At 46.0% G+C, this 14,529-nt stretch overlaps 2 protein-coding genes across 2 annotated transcripts in view; both read left to right on the top strand.

Moving 5' to 3' along the window:
- Positions 1–14,529, top strand: part of LOC138786631 (uncharacterized) — a 491,239-nt gene that overhangs the window by 79,212 nt on the left and 397,498 nt on the right. The window lies entirely within an intron of this gene.
- The window catches only part of LOC138787601 (uncharacterized), a 109,951-nt gene that overhangs the window by 64,713 nt on the left and 30,709 nt on the right, over positions 1–14,529 (top strand).

Genomic DNA, 14,529 nt, shown 5'->3' with positions numbered 1-14,529 from the left:
TCCTTGGCATTACAGTCCTTGGCATTACAGTCCTCAGGCATTACAGTCCTCAGGCATTACAGTCCTCGGGCATTACAGTCCTCGGGCATTACAGTCCTCGGCATTACAGTCCTCAGGCATTACAGTCCTCAGGCATTACAGTCCTCGGGCATTACAGTCCTTGGCATTACAGTCCTTGGCATTACAGTCCTCGGGCATTACAGTCCTCGGCATTACAGTCCTCAGGCATTACAGTCCTTGGCATTACAGTCCTTGGCATTACAGTCCTCAGGCATTACAGTCCTTGGCATTACAGTCCTCGGGCATTACAGTCCTTGGCATTACAGTCCTCGGCATTACAGTACTCAGGCATTACAGTCCTTGGCATTACAGTCCTTGGCATTACAGTCCTCGGGCATTAAAGTCCTTGGCATTACAGTCCTCAGGCATTACAGTCCTTGGCATTACAGTCCTTGGCATTACAGTCCTCGGCATTACAGTCCTTGGCATTACAGTCCTCGGGCATTACAGTCCTCAGGCATTACAGTCCTCGGGCATTACAGTCCTCGGCATTACAGTCCTCAGGCATTACAGTCCTCGGGCATTACAGTCCTCGGGCATTACAGTCCTCGGCATTACAGTCCTCAGGCATTACAGTCCTTGGCATTACAGTCCTTGGCATTACAGTCCTTGGCATTACAGTCCTTGGCATTACAGTCCTTGGCATTACAGTCCTTGGCATTACAGTTTCAACGCACAGTCTATTCAAACAGGTGCTGTAACACACCAGAGTAACCTTCCTTAGGACACGTAAAGGTCACCGTCCGATGGTCAGTGATGATCTATTGGTCACACCTTCCTCTTTTGATCAAATTAAATAAAAAATGAAAAGTTTTTCTTACCAGAATTCAGATGATCTCGTTCCCAAATTCTCAGACTATTTGTCAGTCCGTCACTCCTGCCTCAGTCGCGGTTGGACTGGCCTCAGTTTGCAACCGATCTTAGGCTGGAGGGCCTGGTGGTGTCAAACAAGTCCTGGAGATTGTGGACGTTTTCCGGTATACGGTGTTCAGCCCAAACCGTGACGCGGCTAAGAGATATTGGATTCCGTCTCCAAGGACCAGATGACAGGAGAATTTCTTTGTCTATAAATCACGGGACACGGATGATCTGAATGGAGGTTTATTACTTGTTAACAAGGACACCAGCTTCCACCCAGAGCCAAGAGCACAACTTGTCTTCACTAAATACAGGATCTTTGTGGTTTACATAGAAAAAGGTGAGAACTTTCCTGTCTAGAAGAGCAGAGAGCAGATAAAGGGCACGAGGCCACTGTCCCCTGCTTGTAAGCCCCCAATGCCCCCTGTACATTAAAAAAGAAAAAAAAAAAACATATACTCACCTCTGCAGCTGGGCTCCCCTGCCCTCCAGCGTCTCCTCTCCCTGCTCTGTCTGTATAAGTGACGTCACTCTGCTCTGGAGCTATGAGCGAGACAGCGGCCTCTAGTGGCCAGAGGCAGAATGATGCCTTCAGCCACAAGAGCTTTGGCAGAGCAGGAAGCCGATGTCTCCTACTCTGCCAGTGTCACTGTGAGCGCTCATTAGGAGTACTCACAGCGAGAGGCCCCTGTCAGCACCCGGAGGCAGCTCCTGATGCCGAGGCTGGTGCGGGGTGTTAGCGGGACACGTGGGAACTGTCCCGCCGGATCCTGGACAGTTGGGAGGTCTGTGTATAGTCCCAGGAGCCTCCGCTCCATCCCAGTGCTGGGAATCTTCCTGCAGGACGGAGGATTCTAGAGACCAGAACTCACCCCGATACCGATCCTGCAGGAGGGACAAGGAGGCCGGGAGCAGAGGAGGCCGACGTCTTATCTCATATACAGCACATTCTATACTATGGGGGTTACCTGTGGATTCCATAAAGCTTAATGCTACCCCGAAGGAGGAACAATATAATATACATTACACATATACAGCTCAACTACATGTACATTACACACATATACAGCTCAGCTACATGTACATTACACACATACAGCTCAGCTACATGTACATTACACATATATACAGCTCAGCTACATGTACATTACACATATACAGCTCAGCTACATGTACATTACACACATACAGCTCAGCTACATGTACATTACACACATATACAGCTCAGCTACATGTACATTACACATATACAGCTCAGCTACATGTACATTACACATATACAGCTCAGCTGCATGTACATTACACATATACAGCTCAGCTACATGTACATTACACACATACAGCTCAGCTACATGTACATTACACATATACAGCTCAGCTACATGTACATTACACACATATACAGCTCAGCTACATGTACATTACACACATGTACAGCTCAGCTACATGTACATTACACATATACAGCTCAGCTACATGTAGATTACACACATGTACAGCTCAGCTACATGTACATTACACATATACAGCTCAGCTACATGTACATTACACATATACAGCTCAACTACATGTACATTACACACATACAGCTCAGCTACATGTACATTACACACATACAGCTCAGCTACATGTACATTACACACATACAGCTCAGCTACATGTACATTACACACATACAGCTCAGCCACATGTACATTACACACATACAGCTCAGCTACATGTACATTACACACATACAGCTCAGCTACATGTAGATTACACATACACAGCTCAGCTACATGTACATTACACACATATACCGCTCAGCTACATGTACATTACACACATATACAGCTCAGCTACATGTACATTACACACATACAGCTCAGCTACATGTACATTACACACATACAGCTCAGCTACATGTACATTACACACATATACCGCTCAGCTACATGTACATTACACACATATACAGCTCGGCTACATGTACATTACACACATATACAGCTCAGCTACATGTACATTACACATATACAGCTCAGCTACATGTACATTACACACATACAGCTCAGCTACATGTACATTACACACATACAGCTCAGCTACATGTACATTACACACATACAGCTCAGCTACATGTACATTACACACATACAGCTCAGCTACATGTACATTACAAACATACAGCTCAGCTACATGTACATTACACACATACAGCTCAGCTACATGTACATTACACATATACAGCTCAGCTACATGTACATTACACACATACAGCTCAGCTACATGTACATTACACACATACAGCTCAGCTACATGTACATTACACATACAGCTCAGCCACATGTACATTACACACATACAGCTCAGCTACATGTACATTACACACATACAGCTCAGCTACATGTAGATTACACATACACAGCTCAGCTACATGTACATTACACACATATACCGCTCAGCTACATGTACATTACACACATATACAGCTCAGCTACATGTACATTACACACATACAGCTCAGCTACATGTACATTACACACATACAGCTCAGCTACATGTACATTACACACATATACCGCTCAGCTACATGTACATTACACACATATACAGCTCGGCTACATGTACATTACACACATATACAGCTCAGCTACATGTACATTACACATATACAGCTCAGCTACATGTACATTACACACATACAGCTCAGCTACATGTACATTACACACATACAGCTCAGCTACATGTAGATTACACACATACAGCTCAGCTACATGTACATTACACACATACAGCTCAGCTACATGTACATTACACACATACAGCTCAGCTACATGTACATTACAAACATACAGCTCAGCTACATGTACATTACACACATACAGCTCAGCTACATGTACATTACACATATACAGCTCAGCTACATGTACATTACACACATACAGCTCAGCTACATGTACATTACACACATACAGCTCAGCTACATGTACATTACACATACAGCTCAGCTACATGTACATTACACATATACAGCTCAGCTACATGTACATTACACACATACAGCTCAGCTACATGTACATTACACACATACAGCTCAGCTACATGTACATTACACACATACAGCTCAGCTACATGTACATTACACATACAGCTCAGCTACATGTACATTACACATATACAGCTCAGCTACATGTACATTACACACATATACCGCTCAGCTACATGTACATTACACACATACAGCTCAGCTACATGTACATTACACACATACAGCTCAGCTACATGTACATTACACATACAGCTCAGCTACATGTACATTACACACATACAGCTCAGCTACATGTACATTACACACATACAGCTCAGCTACATGTACATTACACATATACAGCTCAGCTACATGTACATTACACACATACATATACAGCTCAGCTACATGTACATTACACACATACAGCTCAGCTACATGTACATTACACACATACAGCTCAGCTACATGTACATTACACACATACAGCTCAGCTACATGTACATTACACATACAGCTCAGCTACATGTACATTACACATATACAGCTCTGCTACATGTACATTACACATATACAGCTCAGCTACATGTACATTACACATATACAGCTCAGCTACATGTACATTACACACATATACAGCTCAGCTACATGTACATTACCCACATATACAGCTTAGATAATGAGGAACTTCAGGACTTTGTCTTGAGAGGGTGGGTGGGGGGGGGGGCTGGCATGGAATAGGAATACATTGGAGTAGGGGGATGGGGATGTAGCAGCTGTGACTTCCAGTCAGATAGAAGTTACTGTGTTTAGCTCAGTGTTTCGGCGACATCAGTGCGGCACAGACCTGCTTTCCTTGCTGTGTGAATTATCCCCTGATGATTGCTGGTAAAGCGGGAAACACGTAGGGACATTGTACAAGAAGAGAGCAGATTGCTGAAGAGTCCTGAGCGCCCAGCTGAGTGGTGAGAAATACAGAGGAAGAAGGGAACACGCTCCGGATCTGACACTGTGCTCTGTGAGTAATAGCTTCATATAACCTACCCAGTGGTCTGTTTCTGGTTTTTCAGCCTTCCTTCCTTCCTTCCTTCCTTTGGCCTCAATTTATGGACCGTTATTTTGCGCCATTTTCTTTCCTTCACGCTTCTTGTGACCCTGTTGGTTATTTTCCATGAAACACTTGATTGATCGGTGATCACGCTTCAGAAGTTTGGCAATTTCAAGACTGCTGCTTATTCTTATATTATTATTATTTATTCTTATTGTTATTGCGTTCCTGCTCCATCATCTTTGTTCCTAGTTTGGTGAAGAATTAATTCCACCATATTTTACCTACAAGAGATTGGAAACCTCATTCTGAGTACTTGATATTTTCCTACAATCACATGCTGACCCTTTTGTAACGTGCGCAGGGGGGGGGGGGTTACAAAAACTCAGAGGGAACTCTGCGCTCTCATTTCTCCATCTACAGGGGGAGGTAAGGGCTTGATGTTTTTTTTTTCAAGAACAGGTGGCCAATCTATGCCCTCGTAGTGTAGTGTAGAGTTGGTGGAGGTCCTGTGTACCTAAACTGTCGATTCGGGGTCCTGTATACCTGTAGTGTAGAGTTGGTGAAGGTCCTGTATACCTGTACTGTATAGTTATGGGGTCCTGTATACCTATACTGTCTAATCGGTGAAGGTCCTGTATACCTGTAGGGTATAGTTTGGGAGCACCTATGGTCACAGGGGCGCATGCTGGTTGGCACCGCAAGATCTTTGATTAAAGTGTGCTACCTTACATACTACTTGGGTATATACTGTATATACAGTATATATATATATATATATATATATATGCAGCCATAGTTCCTTAGCGTGCACTCGTCGGTGAGGCACCAACCCCCACCACAGACACTTGACAGCTGTTGCGACTGTCAGTCAAAGCTGGTAAGTGAGGTGAGAAGCAGCTGTCCGGCGCCTGTGGAGGGGGTCGGCACGAGGAGTGCGCGCTAATGGACTATGGCTGCATTAAAGTTGTAGAAGAAGAAAGAAGTCAGGAAACGGGTGAGTGTCCTCCTCTGTCTCCTCTATGAAGAGGTTTTGTATATTACTAGACGGCACTGTCACCCCACCTCCCCCCCCCATCCCCGATCAAAGACTAAATGTCCCCTTGTATGCGACCAAACACTATTTACAGCAGCCTGGGCTGGGGGGGGGGAGCTGAAGAGGCCATACAGACAGTTGATTGCTCGCCTCTCAGGCCAGTATTGTTGAGAAGAGACAAGTTGATCAGCAGGAGGAGGCAGCAGTTGATTGATTCCAGTCCAGTATTATGGAGGAGAGGCTAATTGAGGAGGATGAGGCAACAGTTGATCGATTCCAGGCCAGTATTGCGGGGTGATAGACGGAGTTGACGGCAACCAGCAGAGCACAATCGGACAGCTTTTGTGGGGCGCTGACTTAGCGTCACCTAGAACAGCTGATCACAAACAAACAAACTTTTTTTTTTCTTTTTTTTTTGAAGTTTTTTATAACTTTTTTGCTTGCGGCTATACGCGGTTAACGGCGCCCAGCAGAGCAGCAACGTCTAGCGTCTCCTCTCAGTCACGGAACAGTAGCTGGTACAATGCTACGTGTACTGAGTGACTCTTCTCACTTTTCTCTCCCTATTTCTTTTTTTTTATCTCCCTATCTCTCCCTAGATATCACAATAGATACCTCTCTCTCCCTCTCTCTACCTAACTCTTGATTTCTCAGCCTCTTTCACTATGTATGAGCTTATCAAGCTTTCCCTGGATCTTGCGTTTTTTTTTTTTATCTTCCTCTCTCCGGCTTCTCTCACAAACAATATATACTCCTTCTCTATCTCTCCCTGTACTTATCCAGTTGTTTGGATATGTAATCTATGTGTTTTCCCTCTCTGCCTAACGTACACCTCCTCTCTCTCTGCAGTCTAGACACACAATGAGAAAGAGCATGGACGCTCAGGCACTTCCTGTTCCTGGAGTGACGTCACACACCTTGATATTCACATAATAACAGGATACAAAGGATTATAGGAGTAATAATTCCTTATATCCTCTTCCATTCTGGGAAAACAATACAGTTTTGCGACGCCGTTGCGATTTTAACGAACTTTGTAACAAACTTTTTGAAAGTTCGGTTCGGTACCGAACCAAACTTTTTGCAAAGTTCGTAACGAATCTGGTTTGTAACGGTTCGGTTCGCTCATCCCTAATACACACACATACATACAGTCACATATATACACACACACATACATACATACAGTCACATATATACACACACATACAGACATACAGTCACATATACACACACATACAGTCACATATATACACACACACATACAGTCACATATATACACACACACATACAGTCACATATATACACACACACATACATACAGTCACATATATACACACACATACATACAGTCACATATATACACACACACATACATACATACAGTCACATATATACACACACACATACAGTCACATATATACACACACACATACAGTCACATATATACACACACACACACATACAGTCACATATATACACACACACACATACAGTTACATATATACACACACATACATACAGTCACATATATACACACACACACATATACAGTCACATATATACACACACACATACATACAGTCACATATATACACACACATACAGACGTAGAGTCACATATATACACACACACACGCACACATACAGTCACACATATATATAAATATATATACACACACATACATACAGTCAAGAGAGTGTACGGTAAAGCTGTTATATTTTTATATCACTGGGACTCAGTCATCCTTTCCTCTGCACCAGCACCTATACACAATAGCCGCACATCTTGGGTTATTTTTCCCCTTTCTGTGGGTGTCGGTACCGATACTCCGGGTGGGTCAATTGCCACTCAAGACTACTGTGACAAGAGCCCAAGGGGCCCACTACAACCCGGCAGGTCACCCACCATTTTGGGGAGTACAGCCAGCCACATAACAAAGCAGGTACCAACCCCACACCTGTGTGCTGGACTAGCACTGGCGTCACCACTGTCCCATCACTGGCTGAGCTGTACAACAAAGCTGATAACATCCACCAATCACCACATCGGCATCACAGTGATAGATGATGCCGGGAACTCTGATCTCGGTTCTGTAGCACATCATCCTTATTTACAGACTGTGCATGGAGGGTGGGAATAAGCCCGGAGTGTTACAGCTTCATTGTTGGGACATGTATAATACTGCGGCCGCCATGTTTGTGTCTCTTACATCTATCTCACTCGGAGGCTTCATCCTCCTTCTCCTCCTATCTACATAGACTTCTATGGATAGCATGTAACGTGACCCCTAAGTGATCTTGTCTTGTCTTTTAAGGTATATTTGGCGGTCTATTTCTCCATGGAGGAGTGGGAGTATGTAGAAGGACACAAGGATCAGTACAAGGATGTGATGCTGGAGGATCAGCAGCCCCTCCCATCAGCAGGTAATACCAGGGCGCCCCCCCCTTACACACACACACACTCACACACACACACACAGTTCAGCCCTGGGGAAGGAAGGGGGGCTTTTATCAGGATTCGGGTTATTAGGAAGAAGCAGGGTGTGTATTATGGCATAGATAATAAGAGATAATAAAAGATAATAAGAGATAATGTTCAAACGAATACAAAATAATCATTCAGTGACTCACAGGTGCTGTTTTCTTTGATCTACGGCACCGTTTTCCTTTTCGTCTCCATGCGGCCCGGACCACCAGGATGATTTCTTGCAGCTACAATTCGTCTCCTCAGAACCTGCCAGACAGACATCTCAGGCTCCGCACTTATCCAGCAACTTCCTTCCCTTTTCCCTCCTATAGGCTCCTAAAATATAGTAATTCTGCTGCTGGGTGCAGTAAAGTCTGCAAGGTGAGACCTCCACTACACTGACATACAGGATGCTGGGAAAGCTGGGTGACCTCCATCACACTGACATACAGGATACTGGGAAAGCTGGGTGACCTCCATCACATTGACATACAGGATACTGGGAAAGCTGGGTGACCTCCATCACACTGACATACAGGATACTGGGAAAGCTGGGTGACCTCCATCACACTGATATACAGGATACTTGGAAAGCTGTGTGACCTCCATTACACTGACATACTGGATGCTGGGAAAGCTGTGTGACCTCCATTACACTGACATACAGGATACTGGGAAAGCTGGGTAACCTCAATTACACTGACATACAGGATACTGGGAGAGCTGGGTGACCTCCATTATACACTGACATAAAGGATGCTGGGAGAGCTGGGTGACCTCCATTACACTGATATACAGGATACTGGGAGAGCTGTGGGACATCTACTACACTGACATACAGGATGCTGGGAAAGCTGGGTGACTTCCATTATACTAAGTACCAGATGCTCGGAAAATTGTGTGACCTCCATTATACACTGCTATACAGGATGCTAGGAAAGCTGTATGACCTCCATTACACTGACATACAGGATACTGGGAAAGCTGGGTGACCTCCGTTACAATGACATACAGGATACTGGGAAAGCTGTGTGGCCTCCATTAGACTGACATACAGGATGCTGGGAAAGCTGTGTGACCTCCATTACACTAACATATAGGATACTGGGAAAGCTGTGTGACCTCCATTACACTGACATACAGGATACTGGGAAAGCTGGGTCACCTCCACTACACTGACATACAGGATACTAGGAGAACTGGATGACCTCCTTTACACTGACATACAGGATACTGGGAAAGATGTGTGACTTCCATCACACTGACATACAGGATACTGGGAAAGCTGTGTGACCTCCATTACACTGACATACAGGATGCTGGGAAAGCTGGGTGACCTCCACTACACTTACATACTGGATACTGGGAAAGCTGTGTGACCTCCATCACACTGACATACAGGATACTGGGAAATATGTGTGACCTCCATTACACTGACATGCAGGATACTGGGAGAGCTGAGTGACCTCCATTACACTGACATACAGTATGCTGGGAGAGCTGTGTGACCTCCATTACAATGACATACAGGATGCTGTGAAAGCTGGGTGACCTCCATTACACACTGACATACAGGATACTGGGAAAGCTGGGTGACCTCCATTACACACTGACATATAGGATGCTGGGAAAGCTGTGTGACCTCCATTACACTGACATACAGGATGCTGGGAAAGCTGTGTGACTTCCATTATACTGACATGCAGGATGCTGGAAAAGCTGTGTGACCTCCATTATACTGACATACAGGATGCTGGGAAAGCTGGGTGACCTCCATTTTACTGACATACAGGATGCTGGGAAAGCTGGGTTACCACCCCCTGTAATCCCCCCTGTGCTGTCCCCATTGCCCCCCCCCAATAGTAATAATCCCCTCTGCCCCCCCTGCATTGCCAAACACACACACACACACACACAAAAAAAGAAACATTATACTCACCTTATTCTGGCATAGGAGTCCCTCTCTCCTCTTCTTCTCTAGCCTGCGAGGAGCAGGCCGATGCCGCCCCTGCACACATCTCTCTCCAGCAAACGCAGTGAAATGATGTCATTGCGCTGCTGGAGGGAGAAGATGTCTGCAGTGCAGGTCCAGGCGGTCCGGGGGCGGAGCTACGGGAGGTCCGGGGTGGAGGGCAGTATTGCCAGGTGATGGGGCAGAGGGGCAGGTGATGGGGCGAGCTAGCTAGCAGGCGGCCGGCCGGGGGTGCGCGCAGCTAAGTGGAGTCTGGGGGGTGCCACCAGCGCCCCCTAGCTGTCGGCGCCCCGTGCGGTTGCCTGGCCTGCCCTCCTCTAGAAACGGCCCTGGGTAATACACATCACTATATACACACGTGCGGCACTTGATAAGTTCAGTGGACACTTATCTGAGATTAGAGATGAATAAAAAGCCGCTCTTAAGGCCGTATTAGATGGCCGACTCTCACTGTCTCTCTGCTAGATCGCCGATTGCTTACAGAGCCTATTAGATGGATCAGTCGTGTGGGGGGGGCAGAACGGACATCGTTAGTGATGTCCATGCAGGCTTTGCTTTAAAGAAGTAAAATAATAAAGATAATACTTACCTCTCCTTGCTCCCCTGGTGTCCTCCTGCCTTGTCTCTGTGTCCCCCACTGACTCCAGCCGCCAGTGACACTTCTGAATCTGTCTCTGCAGTCACAGCTGCTCAGCCAGGGGCGGAGCTAATGTCTCATGGGCCCTGGTGCAAGAGGTCAACTTGCCCCCCCCAAGCAATGCCACCACTTCAAACGCCAACGTGCTTGTCATGGCAGCCAGAGGCCTATTGAAGGCTTCCAGACCTGCCATAATTTTGCGACAAAGGTTCTGCAGGCCTGCTGTGACTGAATCTATGCTGTGTACAGCGCCAGAAGCAGATAGCGCCATTCACTTCATAGTGGCCGTGCTGAGTTACTGCAGCTCAGCTCCTGATACAATGTTTTGAAGCTGCAGTAACTCAGCCTAGCCGCTACATAGGGGGGGAAGCCAGTTACTTTGTGCCCCATTCATGGTGCAGAACAGCTGATCAGTGGGGTTTTGGGACCATGATCACATATTGATATCCTATCCTGAGGACCGGCCATCAATATGTGGAATTGGTCTTCTGTAGCTGGGTAATAGGGAAGTTTCAATAAGTTTATGTTTGTATATGTAACAATATGTGCCACTTACCCCTACTGGCCTGACTGTCCCCAATACCCCGGATGGCTGATATGTATTCAGTGACTGCAGTCTGCCCCCTAAGTACACGGACACAGCGATGCTGGAGAACTATACAGGGAACAAATATTGTCACTGTACATATACCATCATACCGGGGGGGGGTAACTATCCTCACTGTACATATACCATCATACCGGGGGGTATCTATCCTCACTGTACATATACCATCATACCGGGGGTAACTATCCTCACTGTACATATACCATCATACTGGGGGGTATCTATCCTCACTGTACATATACCATCATACCGGGGGGTAACTATCCTCACTGTACATATACCATCATACCGGGGGGTAACTATCCTCACTGTACATATACCATCATACCGGGGGGTAACTATCCTCACTGTACATATACCATCATACTGGGGGGTAACTATCCTCACTGTACATATACCATCATACCGGGGGTATCTATCCTCACTGTACATATACCATCATACTGGGGGGTATCTATCCTCACTGTACATACATATACCATCATACCGGGGGGTAACTATCCTCACTGTACATATACCATCATACCGGGGAATAACTATCCTCACTGTACATATACCATCATACCGGGGGGTATCTATCCTCACTGTACATATACCATCATACCGGGGGGTAACTATCCTCACTGTACATATACCATCATACCGGGGGGTATCTATCCTCACTGTACATACATATACCATCATACCGGGGGGTAACTAGCCTCACTGTACATATATCATCATACCGGGGGGAGGGTAACTATCCTCACTGTACATATACCATCATACCGGGGGGTAACTATCCTCACTGTACATATACCATCATACCGGGGGGTAACTATCCTCACTGTACATATACCATTATACCGGGGGGCATCTATCCTCACTGTACATATACCATAATACCGGGGGTTACTATCCTCACTGTACATATACCATCATACCGGGGGTATTTATTCTCACTGAACATATACCATAATACCGGGGGTTACTATCCTCACTGTACATATACCATCATACTGGGGGGTAACTATCCTCACTGTACATATACCATCATACCGGGGGGTAACTATCCTCACTGTACATATACCATCATACCGGGGGGGTAACTATCCTCACTGTACATATACCATCATACCGGGGGCATCTATCCTCACTGTACATATACCATCATACCAGGAGGCATCTATCCTCACTGTACATATATCATCATACCGGGGGCATCTATCCTCACTGTACATATGCCATCATACCGGGGGCATCTATCCTCACTGTACATATACCATCATACCGGGGGCATCTATCCTCACTGTACATATACCATCATACCGGGGGCATCTATCCTCACTGTACATATACCATCATACCGGGGGGTAACTATCCTCACTGTACATATACCATCATACCGGGGGGGGTAACTATCCTCACTGTACATATACCATCATACCGGGGGCATCTATCCTCACTGTACATATACCATCATACCGGGGGCATCTATCCTCACTGTACATATACCATCATACCGGGGGCATCTATCCTCACTGTACATATACCATCATACAGGGAGGTAACTATCCTCACTGTACATATACCATCATACCGGGGGTATCTATCCTCACTGTACATATACCATCATACCGGGAGGTAACTATCCTCACTGTACATATACCATCATACCGGGGGGTAACTAGCCTCACTGTACATATACCATCATACCGGGGGGTATCTATCCTCACTGTACATATACCATCATACCGGGGGGTATCTATCCTCACTGTACATATACCATCATACCGGGGGGTATCTATCCTCACTGTACATATACCATCATACCGGGGGGTAACTAGCCTCACTGTACATATACCATCATACCGGGGGGTAACTATCCTCACTGTACATATACCATCATACTGGGGGCATCTATCCTCACTGTACATATACCATCATACCGGGGAATAACTATCCTCACTGTACATATACCATCATACCGGGGGCATCTATCCTCACTGTACATATACCATCATACCGGGGGTATCTATCCTCACTGTACATATACCATCATACCGGGGGGGTAACTAACCTCACTGTACATATACCATCATACCGGGGGCATCTATCCTCACTGTACATATACCATCATACCGGGGGCATCTATCCTCACTGTACATATACCATCATACCGGGGGGTAACTATCCTCACTGTACATATACCATCATACCGGGGGGTAACTATCCTCACTGTATATATACCATCATACCGGGGGGTAACTATCCTCACTGTACATATACCATCATACCGGGGGGTAACTATCCTCACTGTACATATACCATCATACCAGGGGGGGCTATCCTCACTGTACATATACCATCATACCGGGGGTAACTATCCTCACTGTATATATACCATCATACCGGGGGGGGGGGGGGGTAACTATCCTCACTGTACATATACCATCATACCGGGGGTAACTATCCTCACTGTACATATACCATCATACCGGGGGTAACTATCCTCACTGTATATATACCATCATACCGGGGGGGGGGGGGGTAACTATCCTCACTGTACATATACCATCATACCGGGGGTAACTATCCTCACTGTACATATACCATCATACCGGGGGTAACTATCCTCACTGTACATATACCATCATACCAGTACACTCACCTGCTGTCACTGATGACTCTCCGGCTTCAGAAGAAATGCTCAGCCTGCGCCCCCTGGAGGCCGGGAGGAACCATCTGCGGCAAAGCTCTCACTTCCCTCATGTGTTGAGCCAGGGACACACACAACCCCCTACTGCATAACTGTACGGCCTGGGGGAGGGGCCTGGGCCCTGCAGAGCATC

The sequence above is a fragment of the Dendropsophus ebraccatus genome, chromosome 3, assembly GCF_027789765.1.
Source record: "Dendropsophus ebraccatus isolate aDenEbr1 chromosome 3, aDenEbr1.pat, whole genome shotgun sequence".
Lineage (NCBI taxonomy): Eukaryota > Metazoa > Chordata > Amphibia > Anura > Hylidae > Dendropsophus > Dendropsophus ebraccatus.
The sequence above is the reverse complement of the archived record's forward strand: the minus strand, read 5'-3'. Positions and strand labels throughout refer to the sequence as shown.